Source organism: Dendropsophus ebraccatus, chromosome 2 (assembly GCF_027789765.1).
Source record: "Dendropsophus ebraccatus isolate aDenEbr1 chromosome 2, aDenEbr1.pat, whole genome shotgun sequence".
Taxonomy (NCBI): Eukaryota; Metazoa; Chordata; class Amphibia; order Anura; family Hylidae; genus Dendropsophus; species Dendropsophus ebraccatus.
Genome location: NC_091455.1, coordinates 109,953,172 through 109,971,281, shown reverse-complemented (window position 1 = coordinate 109,971,281; position 18,110 = coordinate 109,953,172).

Sequence of the window (18,110 nt, the reverse complement as noted above, 5' to 3'; positions counted from 1 at the left end):
ATAGATGTCCCCCCTCTCTCTTCTCCCCCCTCCGATGGCCCCCCTCTCTCTTCTCCCCCTCCTTTATAGATGGCCCCCCTCTCTCTTCTCTTCCCTCCTTTATAGATGTCCCCCCTCTCTCTTCTCCCCCCTCCTTTATAGATGGCCCCCTCTCTCTTCTCCCCCCTCCTTTATAGATGGCCCCCCTCTCTCTTCTCCCCCCTCCTTTATAGATGTCCCCCCTCCTTTATAGATGTCCCCCCTCTCTCTTCTCCCCCCTCCTTTATAGATGTGCCCCCTCTCTCTTCTCCCCCCTCCTTTATAGATGTCCCCCCTCTTTCTTCTCCCCCCTCCTTTATAGATGTCCCCCCTCTCTCTTCTCCCCCCTCCTTTATAAATGTCCCCCCTCTCTCTTCTCCCCCCTCCTTTATAGATGTCCCCCTCTCTCTTCTCCCCCCTCCGATGGCCCCCCTCTCTCTTCTCCCCCCTCCTTTATAGATGGCCCCCCTCTCTCTTCTCCCCCCTCCTTTATAGATGGCCCCCCTCTCTCTTCTCCCCCCTCCTTTATAGATGTCCCCCCTCTCTCTTCTCCCCCCTCCGATGGCCCCCCTCTCTCTTCTCCCCCCTCCTTTATAAATGTCCCCCCTCTCTCTTCTCGCCCCTCCTTTATAGATGTCCCCCCTCTCTCTTCTCCCCCCTCCTTTATAGATGTCCCCCCTCTCTCTTCTCCCCCCTCCTTTATAGATGTCCCCCCTCTCTCTTCTACCCCCTCCTTTATAGATGGCCCCCCTCTCTCTTCTCCCCCCTCCTTTATAGATGGCCCCCCTCTCTCTTCTCCCCCCTCCTTTATAGATGTCCCCCCTCTCTCTTCTCCCCCCTCCGATGGCCCCCCTCCTTTATAGATGGCCCCCCTCTCTCTTCTCCCCCCTCCTTTATAGATGTCCCCCCTCTCTCTTGTCCCCCCTCCTTTATAGATGGCCCCCCTCTCTCTTCTCCCCCCTCCTGGTCACTGCAGCCCGCTCGGCCCGCCCCTGACGTGCGCTAATCCAATCAATGTGGAGCAGCGTGGGGCCGCTGCGGTGCACGTAACGCGCGTTGATTGGATTAGCGGAGCACGTCAGGGGCGGGCCGAGCGGGCTGCAGTGACCGGAGCGGGCAGAGGCTGTGATCCGGTGACAGGTGGCGGACAGAGCGGGCTGCAGTGACCGGAGCGGGCAGAAGCGGACCGGAAAGAGAAACGGGCCGCAGCGGTGATTTTTTTTTTTTATGCAGCCCGGGCGGCCCACAGACTGGTAATCTGGCCAGCCCAGCGGGCATTTGCCCGGCTTGCCAGATTACCAGTCCGGGCCTGGATGCTTGAAAAACCTAGAGAAGACTGATCATGTTCACTACATCCGTGCACTCTTCTGAACAAATGGTACTGTATTTATAGGTAAAGAAAATTACGCTTATAAAAAGTATTAATTTCATGACATTTCATCCTAAAAAGGATTCTTGAGTTGGTAATTTTTTTTTCAAAATAGACCCAGAAAAAATATTACCAGTGAGCAGAGTTCTGTACATTTCTTGTGCATTTCTACATAAAACCTGATTTTATATCACTGCTTTTATGCTCCCATGGAAATAAATGTGAAAATATATTGCTTCAAGTAAGCTAAGCTGGATATTTTCAAAGATGGACACATTGTTATAATATGATTTATACATTAAAAGTGAGAAAACCAAAGGTAAATAAATTGGGAAACTAAGCTTTAAGTTCTTGGTGTTTTTTTTTTAACTTTTCATAGTATAAATAATTCATTTGGTTAAAAGACATTTATTACTAAGTAAACATTGATCCACTGACCCATTTACTACCTTAAACTCAATAATTAATACTAGACAACATCTTTAATGACATGCATTAATATATAAAAAAAAATAAATCTAATAATATACAGATATAATAACAGGTTTATGGTTAGGCAGTAAACATAACAGATCATAAACTAAATATATTGATGAACACATAAATATGAGCAAAACCACATCTTAAAAGCAGTTGTTATTAATAAACTTAAATATATCTTTCTGATAAAATGTTGTTACTAAAACTTTGCAAAAAATTCATACTATAGATTTTTCTAAAATATGTATATAACAGGGATATGATTATGTAGGCTTTAGGGAATGGTGATATGGTGGTGATGATGTTGTTGTGTAGGAGGATTTGCCGGTCACTTGCGTAGATGGTGAAGTGTGACTCCACTCCGGTGGTGGTTGGCCGAGATACATCCGGACCTTGGAGTGTTACTTCATGATGCTGTAACGCCTGGAGTAGTGGATCCACTGGACCGTCACCAGCGATGGCACTAACCTCACCAGGGAGCGGAGTCTAAGGGGCCGCTGGTTTTCACCAGAGCCCGCCGCAAGGCGGGATGGACTTGCTGCGGCAGGCGACCCCCAGGTCGCTACCCCTGGCTTGGTTGCTGGTGACGGCAGGCGAGGCGTGGCAGGAGCAGTAGGCAGGAGATGGTACTGGCAGAGGGCTGTAGGCGTAACCGCAGGTGACAGGCTGAACACAGGAGCAATGGAGTAACAGGGGAACAGGAACCAGGAACAAGGACTAGGGACCAGGTAGCGGATAGGAATCAGGAACAAGGACTTGGGACCAGGTAGCGGATAGGAATCAGGAACAACAGGGGGCTGGGCCAAACGCTATGGGAAGCAAGTAGAGGCTCCAACACAAGGGACAGGGCATGCTGGGATTTATAGGGAGTGATAGGTGCAATTAACCAATTAAGGGCGGACTGGCCCTTTAAATCTGAGACAGCCGGCGCGCGCGCGCGCCCTAGGAGGCGGGGACGCGCGCGCCGGCCGGCACAGACGGAGACAGGAGCGGAGGAGAGGTGAGGCGCCCCCAGGGGCCGAACTAGCAGCAGCGCCGGGTCCCTGCACAGGGACGCCGGCGGCTGCATGGGGCATGAGGAGGTCGCGGCGGTGGCCCGGAACACAGGACGCCGCCGCGGCCGTGACAGATGCTAGTGCCGGGTAGGCACACAGGTGTGATGGCACACCTGCTTTTATTTTACAAGGTCAGTTATACCTTTTTCCCCTGTGGTCAGTGTCCTACAGGGTTACTACCAGGTTCATTGGGATAGTGTGATCACAGATGGCAAAAGCGGTATAAGCGGAACCACCACCCAAAGAAAGGGGAAATGTCCCAAGGTTGTGTAGTATACTGTGTTGGTGTAAGGCGAAAGATCACAGAGTCTCTTTATCATAAGTAAGCTTGTTTTTTTTTACTGAAGAGTATGTGCTTGCAGCAAGTTACAAGGTTATGACATTTCTCTTGATAAAACACTTGATAGTACACTTGATAACACTTGTAGATAAATACTTGGCAATACAACAACCAAATGTGTGACAGCAATATAGTGTTGAATACAGTCGTGCCGACTGAGTAGTATGTTGAGTGATACAGAAAAGCAGGGTAGCAGAGCGGAGGATGTTGTGAGAGTGTCAACCCAAGTAGTACTGTGCTCTACCGGGATATTGGAGGATGAGGTAGAAGAATACTTAGAAAAAATAATACTTGTGCCCGTGTATTGACCTTTTTTAGTCTTCACACCACCTAATGCAGAGGGCCAGGGCCCAGATAGGATCACTGTACGGAGCTATCTAGCTTGTGTCCTTTCTTAACAATGTCCAACACGAAAGGCATACACCTTTCCTCTACCCATGTGACTTCCTTCCTCAGCATAACTAACGTGCGCTGTGAGTGGGTGAAGAGTGCAATAGAAGAAGTAAAGAGAGAGCTGATAGGAAAGAAGAAGAACAGATTCCTATTGGCCTGCAGATACATGTGACATACAAGGAAACCCTTTATACACTTCAGTACTACTTTCATCACTACTTAAGTACAATAAGTACAGACTTTTACGAAGGGTTTATATAACAGTGACACATCCGTGGTAGGACATCATAGTGAGACCTGATGATAACACTTAGGGGGCATAGCTTAAAGGGGTTGACCGGGACTGATAATGATAAAATAGCATTGCACTGACTTCTGCGGGTGTTAATTGTTTTATATACACTTTCATTATTTATTTCTAGCTCCTTTTGTTTTATCAGGTTCAGTCAGGTTACCACTCTGCTTATGATTTATTTCCTTTGATGTCACATATAATGTTCCTATTTCTTCCACTGAACATGATCTTTGATGGAGTCTTTAGGTGAATGGCTGAAATTACACATTCATTTTAGCCCTGCCCTGTAGGCGGAGCTAAAATTGGAGCTCAGTAGAAGCTGTAACAGAAATATCAACATAAAATGGAGGAGAGCAGAGACTAATAGCTACATTGTGGGTGGCTCAGTGGTTAGCCTTGGTGTTAGACTATAGCAAGGTAGTTACCAGCTCCTGCTTTCCTCCATGTCATGCTGCCCTTTCTGATGCAGCATCTACTCAGCTCCAATATTACACAAAGGCAGGGCTAAAATCATGGGAGGGACTTCTGCTCTACTCATCTAATGACTCCATCTGTGATCATAAAAATAAATAGATATAAATAAATAATTAATTAATGTATATATATATATATATATATATATATATATATATATATATATATATATATAGAAAATACAATACCCACAGAGGTCAATGCAATACTAGCTTATTGAGAGGTCCTCGGCAGCCCCTTTAAGCTCAGAATTAAGATCAAGCCAAGCCTTTAAGGTGAGGTAATTACACACCAGCACCCCAGTAAACTACTGCAAAGCCAGGTTACAGTCAATTGTTGGCATGTGATTTACAGTAGCTGCCCATTGGTCTTTATGTACATTTAGATACTCTATTGTAATTAAATATTTTAAATGGTCACTTCAAAAATATAACCTACAATAAATGGCCTATGATCTGTACTATATTTGTTAATCAATTACTTTACCAAAAATGACTCCTTATCCCAGAACAAACGCTTTTAAGTCTTAGTCATCGGGTATCTACCTTCTCTGTCATCTGCTTTTTCTGCTTACTTTTTGTTAGGCTCAGTTCACTTATAAACAGCACTTGTAATCAGCCATCATTATGTTTCGTCTGTCAACAAGAGTCTAGTGACTGCCATAGTGGTGACAAAATAAAATAACACTTCTGCCAATGAAAATTTTTATAGTGTTCTTAGAAAAAAAGTCCCTTTTTGTAGAGTTGCCGGAAAGCAAGGAGCTTTTTCTTTTTCATTGTCCCTTTAATACAGATGTTTACAACAGGAGCATTACGCATAGGCCTATGGCCTATGGAGTGCATAGTGTTTAGTATTAACGCAGCGTAATATCCTCCCTGTGAATTAGGTGATTAGGGGCACACTCTGTGACCTGGTGAAGGTGCGCTCTCTGGAGAGGCTGGGGGCTGCTAGGGCCTCCTGTCTTTGGAGAAACTGTACCTTTAAAGTTTCTTAGCCTGCGTCTCCTCTGCTGGTGAAGGGCTGATGCTAACACATCAGTCTTTTGTTTTGTGCTGTAGATATACCTGAATATAGGGCTGGCAGGCGCTGAACTTGGGTTTTTGGGCTGTAAGTGGAGCTGAAAAGCATCACTATGGTTTGCTGTGTACGGTTGTTATTTTGTTTTGTATATATTATTAGTGTGTGTTTATTTGTATACATTTAGTGGGACATTTATCAATGTAAAAATGCATATTTTTCCATGAAAAGGAGCAAAATGCGAATAAAGCGAAAAGGGCATTTTGCGAATAAAATATTCGCATCAGGCCCCTTTTCGCCCAGTACGCCAGGGGGTCGGCGAGGGGTGTGTGAAGGGGGAGGTACGGGGGGGCGCAGACTCAGAGTCCGCTCTATTCATCATTATTTAAAAAAAAAAAAATAGTCAGGAAATCTAATCCAGCTCTTAATAAATGTCCCCCGAAGTGTTAATATTTGTTTTGCATAGTATTATTGTTTTTTTTAGTGTTGGTTCTTCACCTGAGGTTGGGGTTTAGAAGGTTGGGTAGTGGCTTATGCAGGAGGAGGGGTTTCTTTGGTATATACAGAACATCCTTGGCTGGTTCATGCATGTCTGTTATCATGTACTGGGGGCATAGGATGTGTGACCAGCTCAGGGCTCAAAAAAAAAAAAAAAAAAAAAAAAAAAAGATAAATTGGTGTGGGAATTTATTTATGTATTTATTTGTGTATTTATTTATTTTATGTGGAACGCACCCAGACCAGTGGTTTAGTATAGAGTATAGTTATGTTAGTTGTTGTTAATTAAGTTGTTATGAGTTTTGTTAGTATTAACCCCTTAAGGACCGGGCCCAAAATGGCCTTAAGGACCAGGCCAATTGTCACTTTTACTTTTTCATTTCTTTCCTCCTCGCCTTCTAAGACCCATAATTCTTTTATTTTTCCACCTACTGGGCCATATGAGGGCTTTTTTTTTTTTTTTTTCAGGAACAGATGTACTTTGTAATGGAATCTTTCAATCTTCCATAAAATGAATGACGGAACCCCCAAAATATCATTTATGGGGTGAACTTGGGTCACAAAATGCGATTATGCAAATTTTGGGGGGCTTCCATGTTTACGTAACCGGCCTTTTTTTTTTATTCTATAGTTCAGTGAACACAGCAATATGCATGTTTACTAGGTTTTCTAACGTTATTAGCAGTAAAACTTTTTTTTTGCAAATAGACATATTTAAAATGGCCCTATTGTAACTCCTATAGCGCATTTATTTTTTTTACCTACGGGGTCGTTTGGGGTGACATTTTTTGCGTCATGATCTCTAGTTTTTAATAGTAACATTGTTTTCTAGATCAAACGTATTGATCACTTTTATAAATTTTTTATACAAAAAATGTTCTAAAAAAAAAAGCAATCTATGCTTTTTTTTTACCGCTTTTTGTTCATGCCGTTCACCGTGCAGGAACAATATTGCTTTATTTTAATTGTTCGGATGATGCTACGGTATATTATATGTTAATTAACTTTATTTTTTGTATGTGTTTTATGTATAAAATGGGAAGGGGGGTGATTTAGACTTTTATTGGGGGCGGGGCTTTGGGACATTTAATAAAACTTTTATTTTCTTTTTTTTTTTTTTACGCTTTTTAACCCTTTAAGGACATGGCCCATTTTCGTTTTTACGTTTTCGGTTTTTCCTCCTTGTGTTTAAAAGGTCATAGCACTTGCATTTTTCCACCTAGAAACCCACATGACCCCTTATTTTTTGCGTCACTAATTTTACTTTGCAATTACAGGCTGAATTTTTGCATAAAGTACACTGCGAAACCAGAAAAAAATTCGAAGTGTGGTGAAATTGAAAAAAAAAACGCATTTCTTTTATTTGGGGGAAATGTGTTTTTACGCCATTCACCCTGGGGTAAAACTGACTTGTTATGCATGTTCCTCAAGTCGTTACGATTAAAACGATATATAACATGTATAACTTATATTGTATCTGATGGCCTGTAAAAAATTCAAACCGTTGTTAACCAATATACGTTCCTTAAAATCGCTCCATTCCCAGGCTTATAGAGCTTTTATCCTTTGGTCTATGGGGCTGTGCGAGGTGTCATTTTTTGCGCCATGATTTGATCTTTCTATCGGTACCTTGATTGCCCATATACGTCTTTTTGATCGCTTTTTATTACATTTTTCCTGGATTTGATGCGACCAAAAATGCGCAATTTTGCACTTTGGGATTTTTTTGCGCTGACGCCGTTTACCGTACGAGATCAGGAATGTGATTAATTAATAGTTCGGGCGATTACGCACGCGGCGATAGCAAACATGTTTATTTATTTATTTATTTGTTTACTTTTATTTAAAACCTGGGAAAAGGGGGGTGATTCAGACTTTTATTAGGGGAGGGGGCTTTTTACTATTAACAACACTTTTTTTTTTTTTTTTACACATATACTAGAAGCCCCCCTGTGGGACTTCTAGTATATACACTGTGATCTCTCATTGAGATCTCTGCCGCATAGATATGCTGCAGAGATCCATGAGATCGGCACTCGTTTGCTTTCGGCTGCTGCAGCCGAAAACGAACGAGTGCCGAGCCGAGGACGGCGCCATCTTGGACGCGTCCCCGGCCGGCATCAGTAACGGAGATCGCTCCTCCGGGACAAGGTCCCGGAGGAGCGATCTCCCCCACTAGACACCAGGGAAACGTTGCCTCCGGTAATCGGAGGCAGCTCTCAACTTTGACAGCTGCCTCCGATTAGCTAATTAGCGGGCACGGCGATCAGACCGTGCCCGCTAATAGCGGCGGTCCCGGGCTACACGCGGCACCCGGGATCGCGGCACTTCAAAGCGGGGCCGCCGCGCGGCCCCGCTTTGAAGTGCAAGTGAGGACATAGGACGTACCGGTACGTCCTATGTCCTTAAGAGGTTAAAGTCCCCTTAGGGGACTTTATTTACATAATTACATTATATTGCATGCACTGATCCCTGCTATGCCATAGCATGTTAGGGATCAGTGTAATCTGCGTTTTTCTGATAGAGCCTGCCTGTGGCAGACTCTAACAAAAGACTGCAGACCTCACTACACAGAGGAAGGTAAGAGACCTCCGGCAGTCAGGAAATGCGATCGGGACTCCCGCAGGCACGCTACGGGGGTCCCAATCGCTAAGTGACCGGAGATGCAGATAACAGCCGGTCCTCACCCACTATGTAGTGGGCTCAGCTCGTGAGCACGCTCCATAGCCTGCAACCATGCTAGGGCATGCATTTACACCCTCCTGCGTTAAGGCCCAGGCAGTGGCGTAAATGTACACCCACATTCGTTAAGGGGTTAATATTTGTGTTATTATTTATGGACTTTTTAAGACTTGTATATATTTTACAGTTATGTTATTTATATTGTTGGTTTATTTTTGTAATGTTTTATATTTTTAAATAAAAGATGTACAGTCTGTGCATAAAATAGTCCCCACACATGTTCCTTACTAAAAGATGGGATTGGCAATCACAGTAGTAGCATGTTTTTTTTGTTTTGTTTTGTTTTTTTACACACTAAACCCCAACAAAACTAACCACCACCACCCCCCAAAAAAAAACAAAAACAAACAACAATAACAGTTTTACAGCCACACAAGGCACATTTTTTAAATGGGACAACATGGCACAACCTAAAACCTTTGAACAATTGGGCCTACATAACAGATACAATAACTACCCAAAAGGTGAAATTCACATGAGGTTCAATAGCTGACCTTACTTAGTGAGGTGCTGATGCAGGGCCAAGAGATAACCTCAACCTGTGGCCCATAAGATATCTGGGCATCATCTCACAATTAAGAAACTATGGACGTAGAGGTGGGTTCCAGGGGAACGACTGCCACTGATTTCTGTTCCTGGGAGTGTGTTCCCTGATAGTGGTGTCAAACACAGATTCTCAAGCATCTCAACCAGGGCTTCATATTGCTGCATGGAATATTCTTGATCCAATCCTCAGACTCCATGGGAACAGAGAAAGGTTCTGGTGGCAATACACCCGACCCAGTTACGGCAGCAGCCCACCATCCATGTGACCCTTGCATAGGGATGTACTCCACCAACAAACAGGGTACAGCCATACACTAGGTCTTTTGGAAAGCCATACCATTTAACTTTGTTGAACTTCTGAACAGTTGTCTTCCTCCATTCAAGACATACTTCACCTTGCCATCTGATGCCTCGCTTTTGCTCCTTCTTCTATCCAAACCACATGCAGAAGGTCAGGAGTGAAGAAGAAGGTGATGAATCTGATGCTAGTGCAGAAGAGGGGAAAATCCTCAATAGGAATGCTGCACACTCCCAGTTTGAGGATCTCTCTGGGACTGTTGGTCTGCAACTGGCTCCTGACAGCAGTCAGACTCAAAGACTCCCAGCATCTGGTTGGTGGTGACAAGTATGCTGGTGACAAAGGTGCCCACTTGCTATGACTTCTTATCCTCAGGCCACCCCCTTAACACTGGTGGACATTAGAGGTCCTCATCCTCAGGCCACCCCCAAACACTGTTGAACACCAGAGCTCCTCATCTTCCTCAGGCCACCCTATGAGCACTTGTCGATGTCCGAACTCTGGTTAAGCAGATCGCTCATGAGCACTGACATTACACTGCCAACACGTTGCCTCGCTTTTTTGGAGTTTGACTTTCATACAGTGCGGAAAAACACAAGGGCAGAGATACAGTTCCATAGAGTTTATTAGTGTTAGGCGGCTTTTCTTGCCATTGGTTTTGACCGGTGTTTTTCTGGCTCAACCCCAGCCCCTTCCCTTCAATTTATGCCAAAAGCTCTTGTGGAAACACTAGAAAAAGTCAGGAATGGCACACAATTAAGGTTTCAGAAATACCTCATTGTTAAAATGTTTATCTACAATAGTTAAAAAGGTATTGGTACAATCGGATAAACAAATCAATTAGCAAATGTTTTACTAGATGCAGGCAAACCACTGATGACTTTGACATTCAGTTTGCAGACTTCAAGGTTCAGAGTTGGAAAATTAATTTGTCCATATCTTGCAATGGCTAATGATTTGCAAATCAATTCTCAGACTGTGAATTTCCCATTTGACTAATCAATAAGCTCATCTTTTCTTTGCTGCCACAAAATAAATAAAAAATAAACATAATAGTAATAATTCCATATGTATCCGGCTAAAATAAATACTTTACAGTATATTTTGTATGCATGCTGTTTACTATTGACGAGGGTATACAATGTTTTAGGAGTACAATACAACAAAGGAACAGATATCTTTAAAAATAGCATTTAGTTACCATTACTTTATTATTCAGTTAAAATGAATATTTATAACCCTGTGATATATTATAGCAAAAATCCTAGACTATGCAAAATGCTAAGGGTGTAGAAATATTGCTATGTTTATTAAGACACATTAATTTAAAGTAGCTTAAGATGCCACCTAACTTTATAATGCATGTGTAAGAGAAGTGCGGACATCATTGTTTACCACTAATGTTGATTTCATGATGCAATAAATCAAACCAGAAAGGCAGGATTCATGCTCTGATAGTGACTTACATGAAAGATAAATGTAAGAGGCATATATTGTGGATACATTATACATCAATCCTGGGATGAATTATTTATAAAGATGGTTTAAGGAGATGCGTCCAGACACTTTCTCATTGAACTAAAGAAAGTGGAACAAGTGCCACATTTTACATTTTTTAATGCTCATTTTACCTTTATTTCTGTGCTCCTGGTTTAGATTAAAAAATAAATAAATAAAAAAACTAAGGTCATGAGGAAAAATGACTGAGGATGAAAGCAAGCATGCAGATTTTCTTGAGAAATACAATTTGTATCACTGTGTATAAGCTGTATAAGAATTGTAATAATATTTTTATGAATATTTTTCCAGTGTAGTATAAGATCTATGATGTGCCCCTCTATTACTGTAAATTAACCAGGCCAACGACAAAAAAAAAATGTACTTGACCAAACAGATGTACAAAAAGAAATGACCCAGAATTTAATAGGAATATTTCCTGTAAAATAGTACAGAAGATAAAGATGGGTTTACTCTATGGAGCGCCCATAAAGTTTCCATACGTGGCTGTCTAATCAAGACTTGAGCTAAGAAACAAAGACTGGAGCAATATGCTAACTTAATAAGTAGACTTATGCTCTTGGAAAAAGCAAAACCAAGTAATCCAATCTCAAGCTCTACACTCAGAAATTGATAACTGCAAGAACATTTGATGTTTCAATACAACTATTCATAAAATCAACCCCATAAAATTAAGCACACAGCCAAGTTTTCTTTTTAGCTTTTTGGTTTTCTCTTTGTAACCTCTGTGACCAACGCTTGTACAAAATCATATGAGGGCTTATTTTTTGAGTCATCAATTGTATTTTGAAATTACACTTTAGATTTTTCTATAAAACACGTGGCAAAGCAAAAGAAAATATTTGTGAGATGAAATAAAAAATAAAAACAAAGCATTTTTTTTTTCAAATTTCTGAGGGGTTTCATTTGTATGTTGTTCGCATATACTTTCAATGTATTTTAAAACATTTACTGCCTCTAAAGGAATGTTTCCTCCTGAAATGTTACATACCACCATCACCTAAACATCCTTATCTAAACTAAATAAACCATCTACCTCTCCTGGCCAATCCAATCTATCTCATTTAGAAGTGACTAGAGATGAGCAAAGCAAATCTGGCACAGCAAGATTCACTGCAAATCGTGCTGTCAATTTGCCTAGTTATCCATAATCCCATGCAGCTGTCAATCACCTGCAAGCCCCACTGTGATGTCAGCTCCTCAATCTCTGTATAAGGTGATTTGCTTCCTGGCGGCTGTTTACAGAGAAGGAGAAGCCAATGTTAACTGCAATAAGACAACATTTTTGTGGACCACACCAAACTTACACCAACTTAGCCCTCCCCATCACTACTTAAAGTGGTAGAGATAGTCAAAAAATTTTTAGCTCAGTGTCATATTACAAACTAAATGTTACAAAGTCAAAGATGTTAGATCCACATCTCACAAGCTTCCACCATAGAGAGTTTCCACTACAAACTACTGAGGTATCACTCTTGCCTACCCTAGTTCTCACCTATGGATGCTTTTGTAGATGGGTTTAAAAATCATTGTATGTAATAAACTAATCCCCATTCATCTGCCTTCTACCTTTTTATCTAAGCTAAATAGTTAACCTATTCCAAAGACAAATCATGATAAAGAGGTTGTGAAGTGGAATGGATATTTCCTCTCTCCAGATGTATCTTGTACACTCTCCCCATTTCTCTATAAAAGGGGACTTACAGATAACTTTTAAGTAGTGTACATCTTAGTGGGAGATCGATGGCTACTATACAAGCCTCAATGATGCAATGGAAAATATTGTTCCCAGTTAACAGACTTTGTAAAGGGACAAATCTTTAGACAGAGAAGTAGGATTGTCATCTAGGCCACTCTGATCATACTGTTAGGAAGTGTTGGGAGAAGTGATCAGAGCACATGCACATAGAAAAGGCTCATGACAACCCAGACATACCACCAGTAGAGGATTGTTTCATCCATTGACAATAAGGGCCTCCCTTTTCAGTTTCCTTACCACACCTGGCAGTTTTACCCCTTCGTACCCTCATCCACACTAATAGCAACACTGCCCCCCCCCCCCCTCACCTCTCCTTCCATTGGCAGCTCCTCTCCTTACCCTATTTACCCCCTCATATCACTTTCCTCATTTAAACCCCCCAGAACAGGGTTGTCTCCCTGGTAACATGTTACCCTGAAGAAGGACGTTTTTTTCCCCGTTCTTCAGCAACTCCTCTGCTCTCTCCATGTTCAGCTGTACTGCCTCCTAGGTAAAGGACCTGGGAGGTCATGGTCATGTGACCAAGATCATGATTTTATTGCAGGTCTTTACCTACTGATGTCGACCAGGCAACTCACCGAACTGTGAGCTATATATCACAGTTTGAGAAGCACTGGCCAACATCATCAGTAGAAAATACCCCCCTGCCTAAATAGGCAATATTCATATTCGGACACCTGTGAAAGCAGGGTTACTCTTTCCGTAGGCCTGTAAAGGATGCCACAATAAGTGTAAATAGTTGAACCAATATTATATAGCATACATACACATATACAGATAAAGGTGTGATGTATTCTAAATAGCCTCCTTCATGGGGCACTGTACTTGTACTTAATGGCAGGGTTAACTTCAGGTTAATGTGGGCCCATGGGCATCAGAACCATGGGCCTCGCCCTTGCATACATGGGCAAGACTGTAATGCTTGATTGCAGGTGGCCCACGGATGTGCTGCCTACTACAACCAGTCTGACAGTGCATCAGCCTATGACTTCTTCCTCCATCAGTAAGTTGAATGCATTTAACCATAAGCGCTCCTAAGGAGCCCCTTATATTTAAAATGCTGGGCTCAGGACTTGGCAGCAATGATGTCTACCCTGCAGGGGATAGTATGGATGGGTGAGTAGATCTATCTCCCACCTATCCCGATGGTAATATCCCCCCTCCCCCCTGCACCCCGGCAGTTAGACAGACTGCATTGCTCACATACAGCTAAGACCGGCCATGCGTCCATACACAGGTTGGGCCTTTATTACACACTACTGTCTCTGCCTAGAATATTTTAGGTGCTTTTAGGCCAGATTGCAACACCTCCTTGACCTGAAAAGTCACCAGATTTATTGCCAATCAAGCATATAGAGCACCCTTTTAATTGTACCATTTTCCTTTCGTTCTAATATTTCATTTGATTCCATTTTATTTTTGTATAACTTTTTTGGAATGAGGGGATCTCATGATAGGCAGAACTGTAGTGTTAAGTGTATGTGTGGGGGGGGGGCGGCAGCTAAAAGGGAAATAACTTACTCGCTCTCAAGTCACCCCCTTTGTGCATTCTGACATCTCTACACAGGTGTAAAGGGTAAATTTAGCATTTTTCATACCTTATTTCATATCATACGTCATGGTGTTTGTTCAAGTAAAAGTGTCCTTTTACCAACTGCAGATTGTATTAAGTGGGCGTGGCCTCGCGGCATTAGCGACACTTAGCCACACCCACAGCACACAGTTGTCTCCACCCCCTTGACACCCATTGGTTGGCCGAAGTAAAGGGGAGGGGTCTAGACCTTTCGGGCCAGCCTGTTCCAATGGCCGGCGAGGAAGCAGGGCCAACTGTGGCATTGTGGGCGGGGCTAAGTGGCGCTAATGCCGTGAGTCCCCGCCCACTTAACACAATCTGCAGTTGATAAAAGATGACTTTTTACTTGAACAAGCACCATGACGTATGATATAAAATAAGGTATGAAAACCACTAAATTTACCCTTTACACCTGTGTAGCAATGTCAGAATGCAAAAAGGAGGCAACAGTGTCACTTTAAGCTTGCATCACTAATAATGGCAGATATATTGCAAGTCAGTATTAACCTGTGTTTACAGTATGTTATGTCCTCAACACATATGCTAAATGTAAAGAAATAATAATTCTTATAGTCTGACTGTACAGTAAGGCTAGCATTTTATACATATTGCTTTGTTTTTCTTTTGTGATGATGACTATACATCTGCACAGCTATGATTAAAAAGGCTTTAAAAAGTAAAACAAATTCAGTGAAAAGGTCAATGACACAATGACAGAAAAGAAAACTTTTTAATAAGTTAGACTTTCATAATGATAACTTTGACATAAAGAGAATTTGAAACATCTGAAGTATTAAATGTCAGAAAATATAATTTGAAATGAAAGGGGTAACTGAACCTTGACTATTCTTCAATATCTTGTGTTGTAAAATACGGAATAAAAGATTCAGCTGCTTCTGTAATAGTGAATTTTTCTTTTACAAACTATTGTGCCTTCACAGGCTGTTGATCCCTTTCAAGTACAGTTGTTATAATGTATTGCAATGGTGATAAATTTCTACTTGAATTCAGTATCTAATGGGCAAAACCTTTAAAGAACAACTGTTACTTTATGATGCTTTAAAAGATAATCCATCATGAAGCAAATTTTGAACCATTAATGTTAACTGTAAATTGGACTTTTCCTGACCATTATATTGCACAAAAACAGTTATACAGAGTACAAGAATAAATAGCATTCCTCATGTCCTCTGCTTTCTAATGGCCTCGACGTATGATGTTCATTGACTAAAAACTACATTTAAGTTTGCTTACCAATGTGTTCTATATGTTACAACTATCAGCTATTCTCAAAGTAACCTGTACTATTGTAAGGTTCAAGTTAAAAGGAAAAAAATGACAAAAAAATCATGTTAAGCCAAATGGTGTATACTACCTCCACATAGACTGGTGGATATTTTAAAGTAAATATATCTATAAAAAAATTTCTCATTTATTCGTAGGATAGGTGGTAAATGTATAATAGTAGGGAGTCCAACCCCTGGGACCCTCACTGATTGATATAACAGGAATGTCTGTCCATGATAAATGGTTTTAATGACATAGCTCAGAAGAACACAGGAAGCATGGTAAGATAAGAATACTAATAAATGTATCAACTCCGCAAAGCTTTGATTAAAGTATCCATAAATTTTATTCCATATTCTTAAAATTCTGATGCGTTTCGCACTCAAACGGACCTCAGTCATGACTTTACAAAAACCATAAAACAATAACATACATTAGACACTGACTGGTTAGTGACAAAAATATTTACATATTATTACATATAACAGGCCAAATTTTAAAAGAAAACTTGAACTACAGTGCCTAGTTAGATATTAGTATTCTAAGTGTTAAGTTCCTTTTACAACTTTAGAATACTAATATCTAACTATGGACTGTATGTCCTTAAGTTTTTCTTTTAAAATTTGGCTTGCTACTGTATATGTAACAATATGTAATTCATTTTGTCACTAACCAGTCAGTGTCTAATGTATGTTATATGTTATATTTTCTATGTAGAGCCATGACTAAGGACCATTTGAGTCCAAAACCTGACAGCATTTTAAGAATATGAAATAAAACTTATGGATATTTTAATCAAAGCTAAAGAGATTTTTGAAGTTGATCCATTCATTAGTGAACCTACCTTGGAGTCCAGAGAACTCTCTTAGTGCTCATTGGCTGAATAATGCATTGTGGGACTGTTATTCAAATAACTGGGTGCTGACTACTACCTAAGTTGTGTTTTCTGTTTTCTATAAGCTAAGAATAGCATTTTTATTATGTTCTACGGAAGGACAGCAACATATAAAAAGCCTTACATAGCTGGAGTACCCCTTTAATTCCTGCATTTAAAAATGCCACTATTGCATAGATTCCTAAATCATTACATTATACCATTCAGAGGCATAATTTAGTATCCTAATGTGCATATGATACTGTATATGCCTCATAATATAGACGCTCTAATGTACTAGAAATCAATATCAGTTGTTGTGACCCCATGTCAGATACAACAATATAAGGCTGCATACCAGCACCTTGTGGTTTCCCATAGCAGTCCATAACACCCCAAAAAATCCGCAAAAGCCCCTCTATGTATATGTATGTGCTTTTAAGTGTGTATATATGTAAGTGTGTAGGTATGTATGCAGGGTCACATCTACAATGAGGCAAGATGAACATCTTGCCTCAGGCAGCAGATTACACAGCCCTTGAGGGGGTAGCAATAGCCGTCTCTGATAATGAGCTGCCATCCATATATTATATGTATGACTGTTCACTACAGTACAGGAGAAGAGAGTTTGGAGATAGAAAGAAATCTTTACTCCTGTACTCATTTTCTGTGGAACACTACACAAATAGTGCACCATGCCACGCGATGGTGGAGGGGTGATCCTTGCTTCCAGCACTGGCCAGGGTCTGCACCGAGTGGCTACATTATCTCATTGATCTATGCAGTATTACTATACTGCATAGATCTCAATGGGAGATCAATATGGCTATATATGTGTAAAAAAATAAGTTTTATTATTAATTAAAAAAAAAAACCTCCCCTAATAAAAGTTTGAATCACCCCCCTTTTCCCAAGCTATAAAAAAAATAAATAAACAAACATATTTGGTATTGCCACGAGCGTAATCGCCCAAACTATTAATTTATTTCATTCCTGATCTCGCGTGGTAAACAACGTAAGAGCAAAACAATTTCAAAGTGCAAAATTGTGCATTTTTGGTCGCATCAAATCCAGAAAAAAATTAATAAAAAGTGATCAAAAAGTTGCATATGTGCAATCAAGATACCGATAGAAAGTTCACATCATGGCACAAAAAATGACATCTCACACAACCCCATACACCAAAGGATAAAAGCGTTATAAGCATGGTAATAAAGCGATTTTAAGGAACATATATTTGTTAAAAATGGTTTGAATTTGTTAAAAGCCAACAAATAAAATAAAAAGTTATACAAGTTAGATATCATTGTAATCGTAATGACTTAAGGAACATATATGACAGTTTTACCCCGGGGCGAATGGTGTAAAAACAAAACCCCAAATAAAAAAAATTACTTTTTTTTATAAATTTCACCACACATTGAATTTTCTTTTGGTTTTGAAGTGTAGTACAATTGAAGTTCAATTAGTGGTGTAAAAAATAAGGGCTCATGTGGGGTTTTAGGTGAAAAAATGCAAGTGCTATGGCCTTTTAAGCACAAGGAGGGAAAAACGAAAACAAAAAAATTGAAATT